Below are 27,399 nucleotides of genomic sequence, written 5' to 3'. Positions count from 1 at the left end.
CCACAACCAAAGCACGGATCTTCCGAGCTAACCTTTAGCTTCTTTTCCTTTGGTTTGGGTGGTTTCGCTTTAGTCTTCCCTTTGAACTTACCCTTGACGTGTCCCTTTCCTTTGGCAACCTTTGCCTTAGGTTCTGGGTGATGCCTCTTATTATTGCCACCTTCATTGATGGTGAGAATCGGTAAAACCTTTTTACCCATTCCCGCTTCGGCCATTTTGAGCATTGCGTGAAGCTCACCAATGCTCTTGTCCATCCATTCATGTTGCAGTTCATGACAAAAGTCTCAAATATGTTGGTTAGGCTATTAAGGATCATATCCGTGGCTAACTCTTTTGAGACGGGACAATTTAGCCGTTCGAGTCGATCAATGTGGTTTTCATCTTAAGCACATAAGATTAAACCGATTCGGTTTCTTCCATACGACATGCATGAAGCGCTCGAACCGTTTCGAAGCGTTCCACCCTAGCTTGAGTAAGGAACATTTCATTTAGTTGGGTGATCATGTCATATGCCCCATGATTTTCAAAATTCTTTTGAATCTCGGGAATCATAGTTCCCAGCACCATCCTTTTATACAACACTCGAATCACTTGTGAACTCGATGTGTGATAAAGGTCACCTCGATGTGGGAAAACCCACCTCAAACCCAAATAAAATGAATATTATAACCATATTGAATTATTAAATGAACCACAACACAAACATTCATCCAAAACCAAGGCCATGGCTAGGTTATGAACATCCAATACACATCCAAATATGCAAGTATTACAAGTCTAAGTGGTTCCCTTTTTAACCTCAAACTTTTGGTCAAGGATAAGAAAACCGAAAGTTTCGGGTTTTGTCCAAACAAAACAACCAATCATCCAAATGACTTAATTCTTCAGAATTATCAAATGCATGTAAAGTATAATCTTGAAAAACCAAGGGCAACCAAAAACCCAAATAATTTCGTCCATATGGTGAACCACACCATAAAACCCGAAAATATTTTAGATCTATTGAAGCATGTATCCGTATAAGTGGCTCTTGATGCCATTGTTGGGTTTTAACAAGATTATAAAAGTCATATAAACCCATTTGTATGAAAAATGCAACAGATAAATTAGTTTTAAATCTTGTTATTTAGATTAATATAAAACCAATTTTATATGTAAAACCCGAAACTCGGATCCAGATACAAGAATACATGCTATCAAAATTACAACCATAGGATGTTTATGTAATACAACCTTTCAAGATGCAAAAAGATGAAGAAGATGATGGTTGAATAGCTAGCCTTCAAGAGAGAAGTGCCTCAAGCTTGTATACCCTCAAGCCACCAATAAACACTTTGTATTTCTAGGATTTGCACTAGAACTCCTTCTTGTCCACCTCTATCTTGGCCGAAAATGGAGAAGAGAGATGAGAGTTTTCCTTGCACCTTGAGAGAGAAGAGAGAGAAAGCAAAATAGGAGAGTATGTACAAAAAGTTGCATGCAAAGTATTTTAATGGGTAACCCCTTCCAAAGGACAAAGTGGTCGGCCCGTTGGTGGGGTTTTCCCACTCAAAGTTTTATATCCTTTTCTCTCTTTTGTGACATATAACACTATGTAACATGTCACATGACTTAGGTAACATTACACACTTCTTTTGTGTGTTATTTAACCAATTAAATAACACCATGAATTTATCTCTCTTAAATAAATTATCCATATAATTCATTAATCTTTCAAGTGCAAATATATAGAAATCCAATTTCCAAACATTCTAAGTGTTAATATTTTTTTAGATCATATTTTAAAATAAATATTGTGGTGTTTGTCTAGCTTGTTATTGGATATGACCCGACTTGGATCATAACATACTAGCCACATCAATTAGAATATGTGTCTTGGGCAGACCGATTCCAACAATAACAACAACAACACTTCCATTACAACAAGAAGCATAAACACAACCACCAAAATTATGCTATCAATCAAGCACAAACCGATACAACCGTCTCAAACAAGCAACCTTACACCGGTTCTCACCCATTATGCCCCATTTGTAACTATCACCATTCGGCTCAATCCTCGTGTCGTTTTTGCACCAATGTAATCGTTATAGTCATCTTGCTAATATGTGTCACACACCACCCAATGCACAAGCCATCCCACAACGGTCTGTGTCACCTGCTCCTAAATCCCATGCTATGCTATCTGCTCAACCCTGTTCACCTGTTATACGGGCTTGCTATATTATGGAGACTCTAATCATCTTTGAAATGTTTGTCCTCAACTAGTCCATGCTCACCAAGCTCAAGTGATACTCGCATTTTATACACTACCTGTGCTCATCAAGTCCAAACCTACCAACCATACCACCTTAAAGCTCCTCCAGTCAATCAAGATCATTCTTACTTAACCCAAACCTATCAAATCACATACCACAAGCCCAAGTTTACCAAACTTATCCCCACTCGTGCAACCTATTCAATCTCAAACCATTCATGCTATCCCATATCAATCGTCCTCGACAACTCAAGTTCTTATGGATTCAACTCATCAAGGTGCTCCAAGTCAAGTGAATCAAGTCAACAGTAACTAAGCTTTTAATAATCTGAAGACACTTGTTGCCTGCGCTAATTCTATCTTAAGTTATTTTGTCTTTTCAAGTTATGTATTGTAACGAATCATTACTTAATTGTGGTATTGAACAGTTTCAGTTTGAATTATTTATCCTTTGCGTAATTTTATCTCATGAATAAAGTTTATTTTATTTATCAACGTTAACGGTTTATGCTATCGTACTCCTATATTATTATCTTATTCCCGTTCATCACGATCCATTTCAATCTCAACTTTAATGAATCCATTCCTTTTCGATTTTTTTAAAGATTTATACGTTTGCATTAAAAGATTTGTTAGAAATTTCGATGTTTTCTTGATCAACTCAAAAGTTCATTTTTAGAAATGTTCTATACATTGATGTTCTTCAGGTTTAAATTTAAGTTTATTAATTTTTTTTTCTTTTTTCACAATATTATGTCTTTCAAATGTTTTGTAACACACACGATGGGACAAATTGTGTGGACCATCCGACGATCTAAATAATTATGGGTTGACACGTATTTATCCAACTCTTCGCATGGAAATCATAATATGTACAATTGTGTGTCTTAACCTAGAACAGAAAGTATTTTGAGGTGATGGTGCAAATGTAAAAATGAAAATGATATAGTGGATACGCCACTGGTACATACTATATATGTCCTTATCGGATTTTCATTTGGAGCCGTTGTTTCAGCCACTTGAAGTTCCATGTTATGTTAAAACTTTAACTTTATTAAAAAAAAGTTTTTCCTTAAAATTTAATCATGCCTTTTAGTTTTAAGTTTTCTCTAATTTCGGGACGAAATTCCTAAAAGTAGGGAGACTTTAACATTTTGAATCTTTCGTATTTGTTTACCCGATTCAGGAATGTAATTCGAATCTTCCGTATTAATAAAACCATTTATTTATTAGCATTTAATTGTGTTTAACTTAGTTTATAATTTCATAACTTTCAATCATGCCAAATATCCCTTATAAACTCTTAAAATCGCTTAAAATGGTTAAAAATGCCATTTTGAAACATCAAGGACCAACACAGAATGTGCAGACCCCCCCCCCCCCTCCGGCACGCTGCACGGGGAGGATGGCCTCACCTGGCTGCGTAGCGCGAACAGGGTACTGCAAATCAGAATATTTGCAACTATGGGTTTTGATTCAAAATCGCTTATTTTTTGTTCAAGTCTCGTGTTTTAAGCTCTAAGAAAACCCCTTTAGCTATGCTATATGTCCACATTCATTTTCCCCTTCTACAAGAATCAGTTTCTTTGTTTTATGAGCTGATTTCGTTTTAATTACATTATTCGGTTACCTTAATCGACTAATTTCTAAAACAATTAGTTATAATCTCTGCATTCTTAACCAAAACACAATCATAAACCCTAAAACCTTATGTCTCAGCCGTCTCAAGCACAACCCATTGAATTGCTCTCCTCGTTTCATCGTATTCTTCAAGAATTGATCAAGTTCATACTTACTAAGTTGACTTTCAAGTTCAAGACATCTTTTACCACGTATTTCTCCTAGTTCTAATCCGTGTTCGGGTAAGTTGTCTGCTGCATTTTTGTTTACTTTTAATCAATAATCAATAACCCTCAATCAATTTCTGAGATTGTGGGGATTTATCATGTTAATTGTACTCCGACCCGTTCAAGTGCAAATTAGTCAACAAAGTTGACTAATCGATTTCTATAACTTCTGGTCGGAACTAGCTTTTGGACCAAGACTCCCGACTCGCAATTCTGATTGTGGTCAGTACGTGCTCACTTATTTATTGAAAATATCGTAGCCAGAGTTCTATACGTCTGTTTGGATTGATTCCAGCGGCTATATTCTCGGTTTTAATTCTAGTTTATTATCTTTAAGTTTCAGGTTCATTCAGGTTAACTCAGTCAGCATCTTAAAGTTCGGTTTCTCGTTTATCTTTATTATCATTCTCTAATCTCGCCTAAGAAATAAGGTGAGAAGTTATTCCCCACATTTTACTAATTTTAAACATTTTGGGAACATAAGCTTACCTACTAGTATTTATATATTACGTTATATACGCACTATCAAACTGTGAATATTGTTTGTTTATCGATTGAATGACTAGCTTCTATTTGTTTAGTTGTTTTACTTTATTGTATTTGAAGATGCCAACATAATCACGTTATAGTATAATCATACGATTGTCATAGTAGCCAAAGCTTGTATTCGTGAGGCATGGTCAACCGACACCCTTTATTTGCTCATGGTTTGATTGATTTATACTCACAATATCAGTTTTACTCTTTTATTTATATGTTATTACTATATCAAAACTGGTGACTTTCTCATTCAACCTCATGTTGACAAACATATATTATTTTGTGCGTATTTGCAGGTTATCATTTGGTTTGAAGTTAATATGAAGAAACAGTTAGAGATGTCTTAAAATAAAATTAATAACATGACTATTTGTGTTTGGTTTATTCCTTTTGAGATATTTGGCTATTTTGGCGTACTTGGCTAAAATTTTGGTTATTTAGAATAATTAATTAGATATTGTCATATTTGCATTTGTATGATAATACCTTATGGGTTGTGACCCAACGGTTCACACCCCGGCATTCCTCCGTAGGCTGGGGTGTGACACAAAGGGGTTCATAAAGTATGAAACTTGGCCTCGGATCAACTAAAGGATCTAGATCTCGTATTAGTCAGTTTATAAAACGGTTAAAAAGTTGGTTCAAACGAACCACGGTTGGTATAAAATTTGGTAGCACCTTAGATCGGGTTACAAGGATGGATAAAGTTCCAAAATTGGTCCTAGATTTAAGCTAAAAATGGAAACCTTGAAAATGAGATTAAACTCGTTTAAAAATGAGATTATAGTCGTTTGCAAATGGGATTAGAGTTGTTTGAAATGTTTTTTGAAATGAGATTAGAATCGTTTGAAAATGAGATTAGAGTCGTTTGAAAATGAGATGAGAGTCGTTTGATATCAAGCGATGTGATTCGTCCATGACCATGCAATGCGATTTGTTCATGACCCCTGTGCCAAAAATTCCTGGTCCGCCAGTACGAAAAATATGGTCGGTTCGACCTAAAAATTTCTAACACCCCTATGAAAAGCTACCTTTGGACATCTAAGGCTCTTGAACACCGCTCGATGAATGTGAGGCTAAGAATGGTAGAAGGCAGCTAAAGAACTAAAGATTGTTCAAGAAAGGTTGTGTTTGTGTGTGCGAAAATAAGTGAATACATAAAATATTCCGTTTACAAGGATTAAGCAGGTTTCATGTACGAAACCTCTTATAAGGCGGGTAGACTTGTAATATCTAAATTCTTCGAAATGTTAATAAAGTGGAAATTATTATTATTGCTTATAAGAGTTTATTATTTCACATTAAAATAATAAATATAGATAATGGGTTAAATTGAGTATGGTCTTACTAGTTAACTAAGATGGGTTTGGACATTATAATTGGGCTACAGCCCATGGGCTTGAGGTATAAATATACCTTAAACCCTCTCTAAGACCTTTGCACACCACCTTCTCCATCTTTCACCTACACCTCAAGAAAACACACACAATGCTCCATTCTAAACCCAAATCCCCTTATTGGGTAAGAAGCCAACAAAGGACCCGACGATTTACGGAGATTTAGGAGTCGGATTGGTCTCAAATTTTAACAGGGTGTTCATAGCATATAAACGAAGATTTCCACCAGTCGGGTCTTCGATCAGATGTCGCGAAGTTAGGTTTTTATCAAGGAATCTGTAATAGTGAAAAATGGAGTTTTCCGGAAACTTTTCAGCCTTTCCGAAGTCTGTACAGGAGTTTGGCGAGATGGTTCCGTGGCCACTTGAATCCCCAAAATCGACACTAGTTTGATATGGCTTTGGGCTTCTCAAATGATTTCGAACATAAATCTCATAGGTACGTTATTATTAAAAATGTTTTGTTTTCGTGTACGGATTTGCATGAAACTTAGTAGAATAGTAGGCCGGGGCAAAGGAGCTCATAAATTATTAACCTTGGCCGCGGATCAACTAAAGGATCCAGATTTCGCAATAGTCAGCTTATAAAACGGTTAAAAAGGTGGTTCAAACGAACCCGGGTTGGTATAAAATTTGGTAGAACCTTAGATCGGGTTACAAGGATGGATAAAGTTCCAAACTAAGCCCTAGATTTCAGCTAGAAATGGAAACCTTGAAAATGAGATTCGTTTGAAAATGAGATTAGACTCCTTTGAAAATGAGATTAGAGTTGTTTGAAAATGAGATCTGACTCGTTTGAAAATGAGATCAAACTCGTTGGAAATGAGATCAGCCTCGTTTGAAAATGAGATGAGAGTCGTTTGAAAATGAGATGAGAGTCGTTTGATATCATGCGATGCGACTCGTCCATGACCATGCGATGCAATTCGTCCAAACCATGCGATACGATTCGTTCATGACCATGGGATATGATTCGTGGGCATGCGAATGCTACCTGATTCTAAACAATAAACCTGTTAGCTAAGTTAAACCAATTCACTAACTAGGGTAGTATTGTTTAAATAGGAGGATAGTTAATTTATACTTATACTTGATATATACAGTTAGTCGTGCCCAGCTGAGTAATGTGTTACGATTAATTCAGAAAGAAACGGGACCGAGTTTCTAGCCCTTTTCTCTAGTATGTTTTTCGGGGTTGTGTGCATATGACTATGTGTTTAGTTAATACTTAATTGGTAAGTGTACGCTATATGAATGTTTATAAATGATATTTGAATGATACAGAAAGGGTCAAGAGTATCTATATAGATGTATATGAAAACATATAACTAAAAGTATATATGGATGTATGGTTGTACTGAATGAAATGAACGGACTCCTGCTGCAGCTGCACGAGCCCTTCCTGCATGCCACAAATTCCCTATGAAGAAGAAGAATCCTAGAACAAAATGAGAAGTAGCTAACCAACTTCTAGGAGACACATAATTGACCGGTGACTGCATTGATCTCGGTTGCTACTCCACCCACAAAATTTAAAGAACCTAAAGGAGCATGAGTAATATGTTCGGCCGAATGACGTTCTTGCCAAGGTTGTATGTTTTTTTTCAGCCGACTCAAGTCCAACCCATTTGGACCCCTTAGAGGTTCTAACCAAGGAGCATGCAAATCCCACGATTCCAAAAAGAAAAACTTCAATCATGTCAAATTGTTTGAAAGGAGGAAAAAGAGGTGATATCCCTAATAATATCCGAGGTATGTAGGGACCGGACCCTAATATTATCTGAGGAATGAGGAACCAGACTCTAATACTATCGAAGGAAGTATGGCGAGATGCTATTTAAAACGTAGAGATAGTTTTGTATGTATTGATAAGTATTAAAACAAGAAAGTAAGAAAGTATGAAATATAAAAGTATGGTAGTATAAAAGTATGAACGTATGAAAGAAAGATAAGCAGGTTAAGTATGTACAATGTATCTTCAGATGAGTATATGTAAGTATGTGAATGTAATGTATGTTGCCTAATTAACTAGAAATTACCAATCGTAGCTGACTTTTAGTATATACGCAAATAAATAAGTTAAAGCAACTGGCTTAAATGAGACACATGGCATGATCTAAAAAGACTGACATCTGAAGAGGGCTTGCTATGATGTTTCAATTATGATGTGTTACGTTAGGAGTTGAGACCAGTAAATGGTTGATGTTTTTATACTCCGCGAAAAGTTTTAGCTCACTATGATATATGATTGTGTATAAGTAAGTCCGACGTCCAAAGCAGGGCACCCGGGCCTTACATTTGAGAACATTCAAATTGAATGCTCCTCCTATGCAACCGGGGGGGTGGGGGTTTGGTTTGTAAAATTTCTGGTTTACTTAAAAACACAAGAATTACAACATCGTTAATCTAGGTGATAACGTGAGAAAAAAAACGTAGACTTGAGTTATAATATTTGAAGCGTAACATAAATCTCATTTTGTCTTGAAACTCTTTCTGACCAAACCTGCGAACCATCAGGCTACCAAACCGTTCACATAAACCGATCAATCTGTTTATCTACTTCTCGCTTCTGTAGTTGAAATACTCTACTTGGAACTCAAATAATGGCACAATATGAGGAAAGAAAGAGTTGTATGATTGGGAATAGTAACTAGTTTTGATCCAAAATAACAGGATTTATACAGAAACCAGGTACTCGATAAGCCGATAAAAGTTTTATAAAGCCTCTACTACGTCTTTTATATATATTTAAGTCTACTTCCAATCCATAACCATTTAATCAAGAAGTAGCATAATCTCAGTCCAATAGACGCGTCAGAATCTCCTCACAACCTGGTCTATTCTGTGGCTCTGCCCAACAATCTGCAACAATGTCAATACCCACCCAGACTCAAGTTAAAAGTTTTACAACAATTAATAATAATAATAATAATAATAAAAGCTAATTATGTAAATGGTCCCCGTAGTTTGGCAAAAAAGGTATTTATGTAAATGGTCCCCGTAGTGTGGCAAAATAACATATTATGGGTCCATGGTTTTCAATTTGTAACACAATTTGGGTCCAACACTTTGGTTAGAAATTCAGCTAAATTTAATAGAATGACAATTTTACCCATGTAGTTAATTACACAAATAGTCCTTGTACTTTATTTTGTAACATATTTGGAGTCTTAGCACAATTTGTATTTTGTACAATTAACTCTTGTTTTATTTTAATTTTCGACTGTTTTGCAGCAGGATTTTAATTACTAATTGTAATTGTTTTTTTAATATTGCGGTCGACAACAACCGATCAAAAAATAAATTTCAGTTGTAAATAAATTAAAGTAAAATATAAGTAAAACTTAAGGTCGAAAAACAAAAGATAATTATACTTTTAGTGTTAGACCCCAAATATGTTAATAGCAAAGGATAAAGATTAAAGACTATTTATGTAACTAACTAAAAGGGTAAAATGATCAATTTGTAAAACTTAACAGAATTTATAACAAAAGTTAATGATAGAGACCCCAAAGACGTTACAAAATGAAAACCATACACACTCACACCAAACATGTTACTTTTCAAAATTAGACCCCAAGGCCCAAACATGTTACTTTTGCCAAACCACATGAACCATTAATGTAATTAACTCGAATAATAATTTCAGATCATGAAACTTAAGTCAAAACAAACACTGAAAAACAAAAAAGCAAAACAAAGGTACCCGCAATTAGCCTCCCGATAGGACCTTCAGGTATGTCTAACCGTGAACCTTCATTGGCCACAGAATATACAACCTAAACAATATAATGAATAGTTTCTCAAAATTGTTAGAACCCAAAATTATTAAAATTATAAAGTTAATGGAGAGTAACTAGATATTTAAAAAGGTTAAACTTACCCGTTCAGGTGGCAAACCTTCCCATGGTCGATTGAGAGTGCATAACTCCCACATAATAACTCCAAGGCTAAAAATATCACACTTTTCAGTGAATGGTTCGTTTCTGATAAGTTCAGGGGCCATCCATTCAGGGGTGCCTGCCGATGACTTTTCTTTCATTGGAGATTCTGTCATCATTCTTGACAGCCCAAAATCACATATCTTTACCGTCCAATGCTTATTCACCAAGCAATTTGCACTTTTAATATCACGATGAGCTATCTTCATTCGATGAATGCACATCAACCCTCTTTTATCATTTCATCACAATCAAAAAAGAAACAACATATTATTAAACATATTAAAGTCAACCAAAGAGTCATACTTCCATGGTCATTTTACAATGTAAGTGTGAAGTTAACCAACCTGCATATATCACGAAGCATTTTAAGTCTTCTTCGCCAGCTAAGTTTCTTCTTTTGCCCGCTTAAATGGATCAAGTAATACAAGGATCCCATTTCCATATATTCAGTCACCATGGACAACCGTGGAGGCTTTGTGCAGGCACCGAGAAACAATATAACTGAAATATATAAAGATTTCTCAATTGGATTAGAAGCATGCTGTTGTGAAGGTGTACACACTTGTATAGCTTACTCAGCGTATTTTTATTATTTTATGTTGCAATAACCTGAAGCACAAAAGATTATGTGAATTGATGTTTAAATAACTTCACTTGCATGTTAAGTTACATCATAAGGGGTGTTTGGATGTTTGATTTGACTGATTATAGAATATCAGAATTAGATAATCAGCGATAACAAAAGGAGTTGTAAAAGATGGTGTGATGTGCTTCGGATGACACACACATGAACACAGTTTTTTAAGTAATAGTCGGTCATCAAATGTTCAAGTGCTAAAAAATTTCTGGTCATTTAGATAAATAACAGAAAAATGACCAGGAAAGAGATTCTTGTGAAAAAAAAAAGACCTTATGAATTGACGGCATAAGTCCTTCAACTCAGGCTAAATGAACATGTAAACTGGTAATTATGTTGTCTTGTAAGTAGCGTTAGCAGTTGATGCAGGTTGTATGAAACTGATTAATTGACAGAAGCACAACAATAATAAGAAAATCATTTTACAAACGCATATCCAAACGCCTACTTATCACAAAAAGTGGTAACTTCTTGTGGTTAGAGAGTGCCAATGTAACATTAATTTGATATAGTTATTTAAAAATTTTATGCAACACTTCTATCTAAACATAAATACACACACAGGAAGCATCCTTTTCAGAAGCAGTTTTTTATTGAGAACTGTGAGAACCGCATAAAGCACTTGTACGTTGTGCATTAATGATTAACCGACTTCTGTACAATGCTTAAAGCAAGAAGTACACGTGCATTATGCAGTTCTCGCAGTTCTCAACATATTCTTGGTTCCAAAATGAACGCCCTCCTATGTGTGTGTGTGTTTGTGTGTGTGTGTGTGTGCGTGTGTGTGCAATAAAAAGGGAAAATACATACCATTTGGATGCCGAAGGCGACTGTCAAAAACCAAAAAGAAAAAAAGATGGAATTAGGATCACATAGATAAATAAATATATAAAACTTTCACTAATAGAGATACCTGAGAATGGATATTTCATTGCAGAAATCTTCCATGTTCTCGGCTGTAAGATCTTGTTCAAGAAAAACCTTTATTGCTACCTCTGTTCCATTCCAAATGCCACGAAAAACTTCCCCAAAAAACCCTAGAAACCATGAACACAATCAATCATAATTTTAAAAAAGCTTTTGAAAAGAGAAGATTCTATAGACTTAAAAAATTAAAAATACATACCAATTCCGACTCGAGTGCCAACAGTAATTTCAGAAAAATCTATATGCCATTCTTGATAAGGGAGAAGAGGCTTATTTTGAAACATAGGTGAATCAAGAATTTTGTTCCATGTTGAGACTGTTTCATCTGAAACTATATCACCGGAAGCTTTTGGGTTCCGGTATTCATGAGGAGACGTTGGTAATGACATTGTTTTTTGAGATTCCCTTTTCAGAGAATATACAGATGTTCCATCATGTTCATGATCCTAAATTATCATGTCACATTATTAACAATTATACAGATTTGAATAATGTACCTGCTACAAAGTAACACAATGTAGAATAGAAACACATACATCTTTTTTGAGGCCTGGATTCGGCAATCTACTATCCACCTGCTCTCTCTGCAGTCGATTCTGCTTTAATGTTTCATTCATTGCTCGTACAGCCCTGCATAAAATAGAATAAAATCATCTATGTTTCTTCAATCATAGCTCAATCGTAAATCACAGAGCTTGTTTGTTATATATGTTAATAGCACAATATTAGGTACTTCTGCCAAGCCCATAAATGTGTTATGAGTGGTAGTTTAGTGTAAGGGTGTAAACAAGCCGAGCCACGTCGAGTCTAAGCCATAGTTATCAAATGCGATAGGCGCTCAAAAGCGTTGAGGCTGGATCTAGCGCCCAGGCGATAAGCGCAAAAAAAGCGCCCGATTTTGAAAAAAAAGCGCACATTAAAAAAACAAAATTTTTAACTTAAATAGAACATCTTATGAAGAACACATAAGAAACAAAGAACAAAAAATGCAGAGTAAAGAAAGAAAACCGAATTTAGGTTTTTTAAGAACAAAACTAACCTGTCAATTCTTAGTTTATTGATGATTTTTTGTGTGCTATAATATTGATTGTGGAACCCCTTAAATAGTGGAGTGTTAGGGACTCCTATAGAATAGGCACAGATTATTAAAGGGAATTTAATACGCATGGGGAGGTTTGGGAAAACAAGACTGCGGCTTACATACCTGATGCATGCTAACCGCAATTAATGCGCCTGGCGCTTTAAATGCGCTTAAGCGCAAAAAGCGCACGCTTTTAATAACTATGGTCTAAGCTCAGCTTGTTTATCATACGATAGCTTGAGCTTGAGCCCGAGCTTGGTTTGTGAGTAGCTTTTACAAGCTCAGCGCGTTATATTATATATTAACTAATGTATACTGATTTTTAGTTATGTTTTAGATAATTACAATTATCAAAATTTATATATATACAATTACCAACTTGCACTAATTATATATGTGCGAACCCTCGCGTGGGCTAAAGTGAAATTGCACTAAGTTTGACGTCATTTTACTAATCTCGTGAAAATAATGTTAAAAGTGGCGGAGGTTAATCAGGCATCATGTGGTGGCGTTGATAGCCGAAAGACAAGGGTACATGCACCAATCAGCCAATGTCCCGATGGTTGAGTGCTATGTGCCTTATGACCAAGGCTTGATGCAAAACAACTATCGAGCCAGGATTCTCACCGAAAGCAGCCTCTCTATTCCTACGGGGTAGAGGTAAGGTTGTCTACATCTTACCCTCCTCAGACCCTACCAGAGCTTTGCTATTGGTGGGATTTACCGAGTACGATGATGATGATGACAATTACCAAATTCTTTATGCATTAATGGTTGTAAACTGTGCTTTGTTAATACTTTTTACTTTTTACAGTTCTTTTATTTTTAACCCCTATACTTTTCATCTTTTACAAATTTGTTACAAAGCATTTTTCATTTTTAACCTCAACACTTTTCCACTTACAACTTTGTTGCCCTATACTCATCTTTTACAAATTTTTGTTAACACTTCTGTCTTTTGTGAGTTAACACACTTCAATGTGTGTAATTCAACGTTTACAACTATCTTTTTCTTGTCATCGGGCCCCATCACAACGTGTGTAATTCATGTTTTCAAGTGGATTCATCTCATAATTGTTAAACGTATATTTGAAAGTGAGAAAATGTTTCCAAGTCTATTAGAAATTCATATTCTATATAAAATCATTCGATTCATAACTCCGGCTAGCCAGTGATGATTCTTACAAAATGTAAGTTAACATCTAAATAACATTCATCAACATTCCAACTATTATCAATTTCAACTAAAGTAATAATCTAGATAATAACTAATATACAAATATATATTATACCAAATATATATAATATAATTATATAAATAATGGGTTCACGCCCTCTTTGCGGTGCGCGCATATAATTTATATATGTGTGGGCCTTCGGGTGGGCAAAAGTGAAATTGCACTAATTTTGACGTTATTTTACAAATTTTGTGAAAATAACGTTAAAAGTGGTCGAAGGTTAATCAGGCATCATGTGGTGGCGTTGATGGCCGAAAGACAAGGGTGCATACACCAATTAGCCTGTGTCCCAATGATAGAGTGTTATGTGCCTTGTGTCCAAGGCTTGATGCAAAACTACTATCGAGCTGGAGGTCTCACCGGAAGCAGCCTTTCTATTCCTACGGGATAGAGGTAAGGCTGTCTGCATCTTACCCTCCTTAGACCCTATCATAGCTTTGCTATTGGTGGGATATGACGATGACGATGACGATGACGATGACGATGATAATAGGTCCGCGAGTCAGTTTAAGCTTAGGGCTCAGGCACGTTTATCAAACAAACTCATTTTTATGTAGAGTTGGTTTAAGTTCTGCTCGATTCAAGATTTTAGTGAGCTGATCTTGATTAGCTCAAGAGTGGCTTGAATGATATACGTCTATCATTATCTTTCCCTTATTTTCAGCATATTTGTTCATCATGTACTCTAAACCATAGTTACATAAATCGCTCACAGACCCACGATTTTCGAATTGGTACGTTGTGTACCCAATCGCAATTCGTCGGCGTTCCGGTCGCCGGAGAATTCGCGAACCAATTATTCGGTACGGTTCAATCCATAAAACCCTAATTCGCGAACCAATTGACGCTGGTCCGTCGCTCTAATTGATTATGAATTCGCGATTATACTCAATTGAAATCGGGACATTGGATTTATTTGGGCGGGATTCCAGATTTGGCTCAATTGAAATCGCGAACCCTAAATATCCATAAAACCCTTTTTTTGCAGTTTTTTTTTTCATAAAACTTCATTTTTCACCCTCAAGTTTGTATTTTTATTAAATATAACCCTATACTTTACTCAAATTTATTTTACAATATAGTATAGCTATTTCATAAAATTACATTTGAATATATGTGTATATATATAAATAATAAAGTAAAAATTATATTTTTAGATAACTAACTTTAATTTTTGAAAGATATATAACTTATATATTAATTTTTTTAATTCCCTCGAACCGCACTTCTTGGTACATCGTACCGGTTCGTACCAAAATGAACCTACCCCCCTCCGTACCGAATTCGTCTAGCCTAGCGAACCGCGTACCCATACCGGAGCGCACCGCGATTTATGTGACTATGCTCTAAACAGTTTTAAGCGCAATGATTGTTATGTTGTGGTCTCCGATCCATCATGGGTCGGGTCCGGTTTAGACGAATAGACAGAATTAGGAGATTAAGCTGTTTGAGTTTTGGCCAAGCCCAAAAGCTCTAATCAGGCTCAGTTTAGTTAAAGGGTTAAACCCTAATTGTCTAGTCTATATATTCTCTCCTGTACTTGTAAGTTTGTATCACTCAATAATAAGAAAACCCTAGTTATCGACAGTGGACGTAGGTCATACACCGTGACCGAACCACTTAAATCCTTGTGTCTCTTTCGTTTATTCTTTCGGTTTTACTATTGTATTCGTGTTTGTGTGTGACTCCGAACCTAACAATTGGCATCAGAGCCTGGTTCTCGATTATACACACAGTTCCGCCGCCGCTGCTCCGCTGCTACAGTTCCACCGCCGCTGCTACAGTACCGCTGCCGCCGCTACAGTACCGCCGCCGCCGCTACAGTTCCGCCGCCGCTGATTAGGGTTCCGCAGCTGCTGGTTCGTTTTTTCTGATCAGTTTCCAGTCCTTTTATTCCTTGGGTAGTTTGGTTGTTTGCTGTAATCAAAACTCAGTTTGGATAATGGCTGAGGACGGAAAGATCAAGATTGAGAAGTTTGATGGTCAGGATTTTGGATGGTGGAAAATGCAAATTGAGGATTTGCTATGTCAGAAAGACTTAATGGAAGCACTAGAAGAGAGGAAACCGGAATGTATGAAAGAGGATGAGTGGAAGGTACTTGACAGAAAAGCCATAGCTGTTATTAGACTCTCACTAGCTAAGAATGTGGCATTCAATATTGTAAATGAAACTACCACGTATGGTCTTATGAAAGCCTTGTCAAATATGTATGAAAAGCCTTCTGCATCAAACAAGGTGTTTCTGATTAGACAGCTAGTTAACACCAGAATGAAGGAAGGGGCATCTGTTACCTCTCATGTTAATGACTTCAACACTATTATTTCTCGTTTGTCTTCTGTTGATATCAAGTTTGATGATGAAGTTCAAGCGTTACTCTTGTTATCCTCGTTACCCGAAAGTTGGTCAGGGACTGTTACTGCAGTTAGTAGTTCTTCTGGGAATACTAAGCTTATTTTTGAAGGAGTCCGGGATTTGATTTTAAGGGAGGACATAAGAAGAAGGAATTCTGGTGAGACATCTAGTTCTATATTGAGCACCGAAGGGAGAGGTAGGAGAAGAGAGAAAGGTAATGGCAGGGGTAGGTCAAAGTCTAGAAGAAGAAGTCAGTCAAAGCCCAGAAAAGACATTGAGTGTTGGAATTGCAAAGAAATGGGGCATTTCAGAAACCAATGCCCTAACCCCTCAATTTCAAAAGAAAAGAAAGAATCTAAAAAGGAAGTTAATCTGGCCACCGGTTCAGATGATTCAGAAGGTTCAGAAGAGACTCTTATCTGCTGTGTTGAAGAATCAACAGATTCATGGATTATGGACTCTGGTGCATCTTTTCATGCTACTTATAGCACGAAGAAGATGAAGAATCTCCGAACAGGTAATTTTGGTAAAGTTCGTTTGGCTAATAATCATGCTGTTGATATCACGGGGATGGGGGATATTGAACTAAAAACTTCATTGGGCACCTCATGGACTCTAAAGGATGTTCGGGTCGTTCCTAGCCTTAGAAGAAAGCTAATTTCTGTTGGGCAGTTAGATGACCAAGGATATGATGTTATATTTGGTGGGGGTCAATGGAAAGTTGTGAAAGGGAATCTTGTGATTGCCAGAGGTAAAAAGAAGGGCACTTTATACATGGTTGAAATTCCAGCTGATGGGGTAAATGCAGTGACCAGTGGACCGAGTCAGTCTAGTTTGTGGCACCAACGACTCGGCCACATGAGTGAAAAAGGGATGAAAATGCTCGTTGCTAGAGGAAAAATTCCAGAACTGAAGAAGGTTGAATCTGAATTTTGTGAACCATGTGTTTTCGGTAAAAAGAAGAAAGTATCTTTTGTGAAGACCGGAGAACAACTGAAAGCTCAGAAATTGGAGCTTATTCACTCTGATGTCTATGGACCAACTTCAGTCTCTTCTTTGGGAGGATCGCACTATTATGTCACCTTCATTGATGATTCGACACGCAAGGTATGGGTTTACTTTCTTAAAAATAAATCTGATGTTTTTGATACTTTTAAGAAATGGAAAACTGCTGTTGAATTGGAAACTGATTTGAAGGTGAAATGCTTGAAGTCGGATAACGGTGGTGAATACGTTAGCAAAGAATTCCGTGATTATTGTGAAGAGTACGGTATTCGGATGATCTTTACAGTCCCTGACACTCCTCAACAAAATGGAGTGGCAGAACGAATGAACAGGACGTTAAATGAAAGGGCAAGAAGTATGAGACTTAATGCCGGGCTTCCAAAGACGTTCTGGGCAGATGCAGTTAACACTGCAGCTTATTTAATTAACCGGGGATTGTCAGTACCGCTGGGTTTCAAGACACCAGAAGAAGAGTGGAAAGGTAAAGCTGCAGATTATAAGCATTTGAAAGTCTTTGGGTGTAGCGCTTATGATCTAGTGAAAAATGACAAGCTTGATGCTAAAGCTAAAAAATATGTTTTCATTGGATATGGGTCAAACGAAATGGGCTACAGGCTTTGGGATTTAGAAAGCAGAAAAGTAGTCAGAAGCAAGCATGCAACTTTTAATGAGGCTGAGTTATACAAAGATAGAAACACTTCAAAATCAAGGGTTCAGAAAGAGCAGGTTGAATATGAAATTGATGCTCAGAAAAAGACAGTTGAGTCAGCTACCGAACCCGAGACAGAAACTGAAGAAACCACAGTTCCTGAATTTGAAGATGATGATATTGGTGGAAATGAAGAGTCAGAGGGAGTCTCTGACAGTGGGAGTTCAGAGTCTGAGGATGAACAGTCTCCACAAGAACCTGACCCGCCTCAGCACTGGGTTAGGAGGTCCATCAGAGTTTCTAAACAGCCGGTACGTTACAAACCTTCAGTTAATTATCTCCTTTTAACTGAAAATGGTGAGCCAGAGAGTTATTATGAAGCACTTACGTTGAAAGATTCGCTCCAGTGGGAGCATGCTATGAAGGAGGAGATGAACTCTTTGAGTAAAAACCAGACATGGGTTTTAACCAAGTTTCCACCAGATAAAAGAGTTCTACAGAATAAATGGGTCTATAGAGTCAAGGAAGAACATGATGGGTCTAAACGATACAAAGCTCGTTTAGTGGTCAAGGGTTTCCAGCAAAAGAAGGGAATTGATTATAATGAAATATTCTCTCCAGTTGTGAAGATGACCACCATCAGATTGATCTTAAGTATTGTTGCTGCAGAAAATTTACATCTAGAGCAATTAGATGTTAAGACAGCATTTTTACATGGTGATCTTGACGAGGAGATCTATATGGCACAACCTGAAGGATTTCAGGTTGCCGGGAAAGAAAAATGGGTCTGCAAATTGAAGAAAAGCTTGTATGGTCTGAAGCAGGCACCTAGGCAATGGTACCTAAAGTTTGATGATTTTATGGTGAGAACTGGGTACAAGAAATGCGAGGCCGACCATTGCTGCTACTTAAAGAAGTTTAAAGGCTCATATATCATTCTACTTCTTTATGTAGATGATATGTTAATTGCAGGATCTGATATGAAGGAGATTCGCAAGTTGAAGAAACAGTTGTCTGATGAATTTGAGATGAAAGATCTTGGACCAGCCAAACAGATTTTGGGGATGAGTATATCCAGAAAGAAAGATGGCTCCATAACACTATCCCAAGAGAAATACATAGGGAAAGTGTTAGAAAGATTCAGGATGAATGATGAGAAGACTAAACCGCGAAACACACCTCTGGGAAGTCATTTCAAACTTACCAAAGACCAGTCTCCCAGAACAGAGGAAGAAAGAACAGAGATGGCTAAAGTTCCGTATGCATCTGCTGTTGGCAGTCTCATGTACGCCATGGTTTGTACACGGCCAGACATTGCTCATGCTGTCGGGGTAGTTAGTCGTTTTATGTCGGATCCGGGAAAGGAACATTGGGAAGCGGTGAAATGGTTACTCAGATACTTAAAGGGTACTTCCAGTTTGGGGTTATGTTTTAAGGGGAAGGATACAATTCTCAGGGGTTATTCAGATGCTGATCTGGGTGGATGTAAGAAGACGTTTAAAAGCACTACTGGTTATGTTTTCACAGTTGGGGGAACAGCAGTATGTTGGATGTCCAGACTTCAGAAAAGTGTTGCTTTATCAACCACTGAGGCAGAATATATGGCAGCAGCCGAAGCAAGTAAAGAATTAGTATGGTTGAGAACTTTTCTTGAAGAGTTGGGAAAGAAACAGGCAGAGTTCTTCTTATATTGTGACAATGAGAGTGCAGTGAAACTTGCGAAGAATCCAGTAAAGAATTAGTATGGTTGAGAACTTTTCTTGAAGAGTTGGGAAAGAAACAGGCAGAGTTCTTCTTATATTGTGACAATGAGAGTGCAGTGAAACTTGCGAAGAATCCAGTCTATCATTCGAAGACTAAGCACATCGGGAGGAGATATCACTTTGTCAGAGATTTGATCAGTGATGGTATTTTCAGTTTGAAAAATATCTCAGGTGCTAAGAATCCAGCAGATATGTTCACCAAGCCGGTGATGCTGGATAAGCTGAAGCTGTGCAGAGCTTCAGCAGGCCTTCAGGAATAATGTTGAGAAGGCGAAGGGTAACTAGGAGGTGCAAAACCAGATGGGTTTTATTTTACATGTACAAGGCAATGCAGGTGAAGACATTTTAAGTCTCCAAATGGGAGCAGGTTGAAATGTTTGACGCATCCAAGTGGTGGTTTAGAGAAGATGTCTCGAAGCCCAAGTGGGAGATTGTTATGTTGTGGTCTCCGATCCATCATGGGTCGGGTCCGGTTTAGACGAATAGACAGAATTAGGAGATTAAGCTGTTTGAGTTTTGGCCAAGCCCAAAAGCTCTAATCAGGCCCAGTCTAGTTAAAGGGTTAAACCCTAATTGTCTAGTCTATATATTCTCTCCTGTACTTGTAAGTTTGTATCACTCAATAATAAGAAAACCCTAGTTATCGACAGTGGACGTAGGTCATACACCGTGACCGAACCACTTAAATCCTTGTGTCTCTTTCGTTTATTCTTTCGGTTTTACTATTGTATTCGTGTTTGTGTGTGACTCCGAACCTAACAATGATGACACAAAAGAAACGCAGTCTTACTTTTCAGCTGATATTTATAAATAATATTGTAACTCTTCATACATAGTTCTGACTTTGTAAGGACTTGCATGCTTCATATAGCATGAACAATATATGGATAAAAAGGCAGGAGGTGATTTATATAATTATAAACTAAATTAGATTAAAAAGAACAAAACATAAACATAAGAATTTGTGAATATTAACCTGACAATGTCATCGCCGATTTCTGGAGTAATACTTATGCTCCTTCTTCGACTTCTACGATGTTCAGACATTGACGTGCTTTCTGACCTGTAGCATACGCATTTAATACTCTGGAATTCAGTTCTTTATCATATTTTATTTTATTTTATTTGTATATTTTGTTTTAATAAACAGATATAGTTGTTTTGTTGATGTAGGGCATTCTTGCTTCAGCTCTCAAAAGCATCACATAAAAAGTCATAAAATGCACACCTTTACTTTAAAAGAATATGCAAGTTCCGAAAACAGTGACCTTTAAATTAAATGTTTGTTAAAATTTTACATCTTAAAACACCTGCAACATAATTTGGTACCGTTTAAATGTCATCTTATTTTTGGTTTATTATTTCAAGTCTTTACATTCTATCACCCAGCTCACCAACTTTCTACCACCACCATATCCAGCCAGTTCATTACTTAAACCTGACTTCACCTTAATTGATAATATCTTGTGCATGAAAACTTTTATTTGGATTTAATATCGGAACCAAATTCCATCCTTTAAATTGCATATTACTTAATAATGAAAATTAGTTTCCAATGATAAATAAGCAGCCATTTTCTTAAAACAACAAAACAGAATAAATGCATTTAAGAAGAAATCGAACGCATAATTTGATAGAACCCCGAAATTTGATTGATTAAAATAAACAAGAAGGATAGTTAACCCAATTCGAGACGGGCTAGTCTCCGATTAGCCGATTCGAGATGGCAATTCTCCAACAAACCCTAATATTTTTATAATATATAAACACGGATATCCCAGAAACTTGAACACAAACCTATAAATAAGCCTAATTGTAGTAGTAAATGTTGCGGTTACGTAGACTGTTCAGTGTCCTCAACCATTTGTCTCCTTTGGACCTTTCAGCTTAAGACAGGTTCGTATCAAAAACTTTTATTGATAATATCTTGGGCATAAAAACTTTTATTTGGATTTAAATACCGTTGGCTTAATCTGAACCAAATTTCATCCTTTAAATTGCATATTACTTAACAATGAAATTAATTTCCAATGATAAATAAGCAGCCATTTTCTTAAAACAACAAAACAGAATAGATGCATTTAAGAAAAAATTCAAGGCACGATGCTTGATTCCTTAACAAATCTTAAAAAACCTTTGGTTTGTTATACTAGTATGTCTTCTAAAGCATGCATCCACTGTTACCCTTAGGAAATGTCTATAAACTTTGTTAACTACACTTGGGGACACCTGTGTCACCGTTCATTTATGGTAACACTTAGTAGGCAAAGACATCATGCAAAATGATATTAAGTATTAACAAACAAAAAAATAGAAAGTAGGATCATGCATTGCTGTGTAAGCTTCAAAAGGGCGGATATCAATCAATCAATCAATCATACCCAGTAAAATCCCACCGACAGCAGAGCTATAGGTAGGGTCTGGGGAGGGTGGGATGTAGGCACACCGTACCTCTATCCAAAGGAATAAAGAGGTGGCTTCCAGAGAGACCCTCGGCTCTAAGAACATGTGTATGAAGCAAAAAAAAGGAAATCAAAGTTTAACAGTTATATAAAAAACTACTACTAATTATAATAATATTAATAATAAGGTCACAGTTTAACCGCAATATAAAAGCTAATAATAATAATAATAATAAAATATGTAAGGGAAATATCATTATGGTATGTGACCTAAATAAGTTAAGTCTAAGCCCTAAGGTATTCAATTCTCTCTAAAAATCCTTAACTTTAATTCTATTTCTCCACGAATTCCTATCCTCAACCATGTCCTCGGAGAGATTTAGGTCTATCAAATCATGCCTAATCCTCTCATCCCAAGTCAATTTCGGTCGTCCTCTACCCCTCCTCCCCTCTATAGTAATGTTTTCTACAGATCTAACAGGATTCGTCGTCTGTCTTCTCTTTACATGTCCAAACCATCTCAATCTCCACTCTCTTATCTTGTCTGCTATGTTCGCCACCCCTAATCTCTCGCGAAGCACAACGTTTCTTATTCTGTCTAGCCTTGTGTGCCCACACATCCAACGTAGCATTCTCATTTCTGCTACCTCCATCTTCCGCACTTGTGCCTTCTTGATGGCCCAACAATCTGTTCCATATAGCATTGCAGGTCTAACTGCCACCCTATAGAATTTTCCCTTCAGATTAGTCGGGAAACTCTTGTCGCACAATATACCTGTGGCTGCTTTCCATCTACACCATCCTACCTGAACTCGGTGGGTCACATCACTGTCTAATTCCCCATCGCTCTGTACAAATGATCCTAAATACTTGAACTTCGTTACCTGCGGGACCACCTGCCCTTCAATTGTGATGTGTGCGTCTTCACTGTCGTTTATCTCACCAAAATCACAGTGTAGGTACTCCGTCTTAGATCGGCTAATCTTTAAACCTTTTGTCTCTAAGGTTGTTCGCCACTCCTCAAGCCTCATGTTTAGATCTTGTTTTTTCTCAGCAAGTAACACAATATCGTCTGCGAACATCATGCACCACGGGAGAGTCCCCTGAATCGACTTTGACAACTCATCCAAGACTACTGCAAAAAGAAACGGGCTCAACGCTGACCCCTGGTGAAGACCTACCTCTACAGGAAAGAAATCAGTATCCCCCACTGGCGCACGGACACTTGTTTCACTCCTGGTATACATATCCATAATTATCTCTATGTATTTCCTGGGCACTCTTCTACCCTCCAAGCACTCCCAGAGCACCTGTCGTGGCACACTGTCGTAGGCCTTTTCTAGGTCAATAAACACCATATGTAGATCACGCTTCTTCTCCCTATACTTTTCCATTAATCTTCTTATAAGGTGTATTGCCTCTGTGGTGGAACGCCCCGGCATGAAGCCAAATTGGTTGACCGTAACCTGAGTTTCTCGTCTAAGTCGAACCTCAATCACTCTTTCCCATAGCTTCATAGTATGACTTAGTAGTTTGATTCCTCGGTAGTTACCACAACATTGGGCGTCTCCTTTGTTCTTATAGATAGGAACTACAACGCTGCTCCTCCACTGGTCTGGCATCTTACCTGATTTGAGAATACTATTGAACAGAGTAGTTAACCACATGACTCCTTCCTCCCCCAGACACTTCCACACCTCGATGGGTATGTTGTCAAAAGGGCGGATATAAAATTAAAAAAAAAAACCTTGATGGACCAACGTCATCAGGATAGTCTCCAAATGTTCTCTATCACCACTAAGCATGGACCGCCCACGTGCCCGAAAGGAAGGATGCTCTGGACTGGAAATACTCAACACAAATAAACAAAAGTATCATGTTGATTATACTCTCTTATCTTTTTCCTCCAAAAAGTTATACAATACGCTATGCAAATAACACAACTCACTCCTAAGAGTTCATTGTTACTTACTAGTTACTACAATAGTTATAAGTTATATCAAATAATGATAACCTGTATGAAGGCTATTTTGCACCAAAAACAAAAGGAAACCGTAGTTTTATATCCAAAATATGCGAATGTAAAGTATATTTAATAGTGAGGTATGAAAAAAACCTTGAACTTGTGGTTCTTGGTTCAGTTATCACCTTCCTTCGGCTCCTTCTCCAAAATGTAGCAGCAATATCTGGCTCACTATGAGATAAACTGATGCATAGTAAATATAACAAGTCTCTTTATCAGTTACACAAAACAAGTTATGCAATCAATGGATGTAACAAATAATACCTCCATTTTCCATCAGTGGAGGATGCAGAACGCATCATTTTACTCCTCAATGAAGGCCCAGGTGCGTTTAAAGATGATTCCAATCTTCTCTGATAATGGAGATTGTCCGCTTTCTCAGAACTGCAAAATAATTAAAATAAATAACTTGCTAATTTCAGCAGCAGAATAGAATAATTATGCCTAACCTATCATTGTCTATCCTCTCTGAAAAACCATATAAAGGGCTGTTTGGTTCAAGCGGTGAATCACACGAGTCGTTTTCTGCAGAATCACTTTCTCCAGCTCCAGAAATATGGGTCATAAAAATCGCCTTTGTTGACTGAGGTATGAGTTGACCCGGAAACCGCATAAGGTCAACAAGTAGTTCTACAGAGTTCAGAACAACAACTACAGACATATGCTTATATGAATCTACACATTCACCAACTCCATCATTAGGTAACCCCTGAAATATATATAAAACGTTAACGTTTATGAATTAGTTCATAAATATACACTATACAATATTTGTCAAATACCCAAACAGCCAATTATTACACATCAAAAGGCAAAAGCACATACTGGCAGTATTTTATAACCCATTATTATACGGTTGATCAGTGAACCTCCCAGCAGGAAGTTCGTATGTTTACATTCGTTTATGATCGTTCATTTACATTCACAAATGTTAACATGTTTACGTTTAAAGTTCATTAATGTATCCATTTATATTGTTATGACTTAGGCCCACCAACTACGATTTAGTGTAGTTTAAAGTTTTATTGGTACTTTTACGCCCAGCAGATTGATATTCACATTTACTTTTAATTGGTGTTTGCTTAGTTATCTTGGTTTATATTTGTTTGTCTACATCCATGAATCATTCATTTATAACATAAACAAACATTAACACGTTCATTTTACTTAACAAACACGAACAACAATACCCTGTTTGTTTAACAGTTTGTGTCCGACTGTTTGTCCGCTTAAATTCAAACAAGGAACACGAACAAGCCCCATTGTTGTTCGTTCAGTTCTTTTACAAGCAACACTTGATTATCTTACAGCAATCATACAAAGAACATAATCATTAGGAGACTACCAGATAATATAGGTTCAACAATTAGCTCTTACCACTACAAGTTTACTTTCAAAACCAACAGTATCAGCAAGAACTTTAAAAAGTATCGCTCGAGGACGACATGAACCATTTTTAATATGCCCCAACAACTGCACACCTCGACCACCAGGCACATGAGAAGCATCATCAAGTGTAGCTTTAACTGGGCTATCAAATTGTGGCCGCTTATAGAAATTTGACACCTGTAATTAAACATATGAATCTTTATATTATAGCCAATCAAAAACTATAAAATAATACAGTTAAAATAGCCATAGAAAGTTAATAAAAACTGCAAGATAAAGCAATGCTTAGAACTCACCAATCCAGCAATCTTTTTAACAATGGCTGCAGGATTTGAGTTCAGACCTTTGACTAGGGTGGAAATGAGTTGTTTTAGCATGGAAAGCTTCTTATCTTTTTGAGAATCAACAAGAATGATATCGGCTTTCACACCCTCGAGTTCCAAGTCATGAAGATCCTCCAATGTGGGAATATGATCAAAAAGTTCTTTCAGTCTGTTATCCTATACAGAATACAAATCAGCAAACGCAAAGATCAAGCAGAAAATGCAATAATGGTATTGTAGCATAACTAGCATTAGCAAAGTGTTAAGTGCTTACATGAACGACTGAATAGAAACCATTTGGAATAGGTTCGGAAAGCACGCCAGTACTCCAGAGGATTTGTGATGCTGATAGAGGTGGAGATAGAAACCTGTCATATGTACTGCTGCTCATAGATCTTCTATGAGTTTGAGCTTCTTTCTTTGATTCCAACGAAACCGACTCGAACTTATCGACAAACTCTGACGGCCACCATGTATTACTACTAGAAGACCCTTGCTCTAAGCTCCCTAATTCATCGCGTGTCACTTCCATATCTATCTAATGACGAATCACATTACCAACTCAACCATTTTAACTCGGTGTTGAAGCAACAGTTCATTTACTAAAACAAAATTCCAGTTTGCATATTGTTGAGGCCATAAGACCTGCAGTAAGAAACAAGAAGGTTTAACCTTGCGTCAATTATTATATCATGTTAAAATAAAAATGTACCCAAATTGACAGTAGCATTAATTAAGGGGAACTAACAAATTCAATCACATAACATAACCGCATTGCACGATACACTTACTTACAGTGCCAATTGCATTCCAAAATTAATGCAAAACATAATCAGAAGTTTCACAAGCAAATTAAACCCTAGAAAGGGAAATTTGATACGGAACCCTTGGCAGCAAGAAATGGAGAGTTGAGGTTAACAACAACAAAAAAAAAGAGTATTAATCCATGATATTTTCCAGGGTTTCTGGGCAGATAATCGATCGCATTGCACGATACAAGCAAAGCACATTAAAATCGCTAAATCTAAGAATGCAAAACATAATCAGAAGCAATATTCAGATGAAACAGCACAAATCAGAAATAAAACCCTAGAAAAGGGAAACTTGATAATTGAATTAAAATCTGAGAGTTGAAGTTAATACTGACTGAGATAGATAAATCCTCCTCCTCCTCCTCAGGTGAAGTAACCAGCAGCAGCAGTTGCTGAATTGAATTGAGAAGAGTGATGATGATGATGATGAGAAATTGATTGAATTAACGACGATGGGATTGGTAGTGGGGTTTCATATTTGTAAGATTTGAATCGGAGATATAAACGATGATGATGATGATGATGATGATGATGATGATGAGAAAATAAAAATAAACAAATAAATAAATAAAGATCTGAGATCAGAAGCAAAGAGAGACACGATGCGGGGGATGGATTCAATATTTACTTCTCGTCTTAAAAATAACATACCTCCCATTGAGCTCTAACTGAACCGTTACTTAAAATTAAACCGGATTAAAACTTAGCGAACATAAACTTAAACTAGCTGACACCCGAATTAACTGAAAAGCAGTTATCGGTTATTTTTTTTACCTTTGTTAACCGAAATCACTTAACCGAATTATTCATATT

General features: G+C 36.8%; 1 pseudogene across 1 annotated transcript; it reads right to left on the bottom strand.

The window, feature by feature from the left end:
* Positions 1-8,584: 8,584 nt before the first annotated feature.
* Positions 8,585-26,347, bottom strand: LOC143567418 (serine/threonine-protein kinase EDR1-like; annotated as a pseudogene). The gene is made up of 16 exons (XR_013141409.1): positions 26,049-26,347; positions 25,748-25,951; positions 25,440-25,628; positions 24,512-24,771; positions 24,327-24,446; positions 24,156-24,245; positions 23,787-23,881; positions 20,614-20,700; positions 12,085-12,178; positions 11,748-11,994; positions 11,535-11,658; positions 11,432-11,451; positions 10,329-10,485; positions 9,924-10,212; positions 9,747-9,819; positions 8,585-8,902 (listed from the first exon to the last, which is right to left on the bottom strand). The product of XR_013141409.1 is annotated as a serine/threonine-protein kinase EDR1-like (transcript).
* Positions 26,348-27,399: the final 1,052 nt, after the last annotated feature.

This window comes from Bidens hawaiensis, unplaced genomic scaffold (genome assembly GCF_021521415.1).
Source record: "Bidens hawaiensis isolate Kalapana, Puna unplaced genomic scaffold, B.hawaiensis_p1.1 tig00023398_1, whole genome shotgun sequence".
In the NCBI taxonomy this organism is placed as follows: Eukaryota; Viridiplantae; Streptophyta; class Magnoliopsida; order Asterales; family Asteraceae; genus Bidens; species Bidens hawaiensis.
This window is presented reverse-complemented; position numbering and strand designations above follow the sequence as displayed.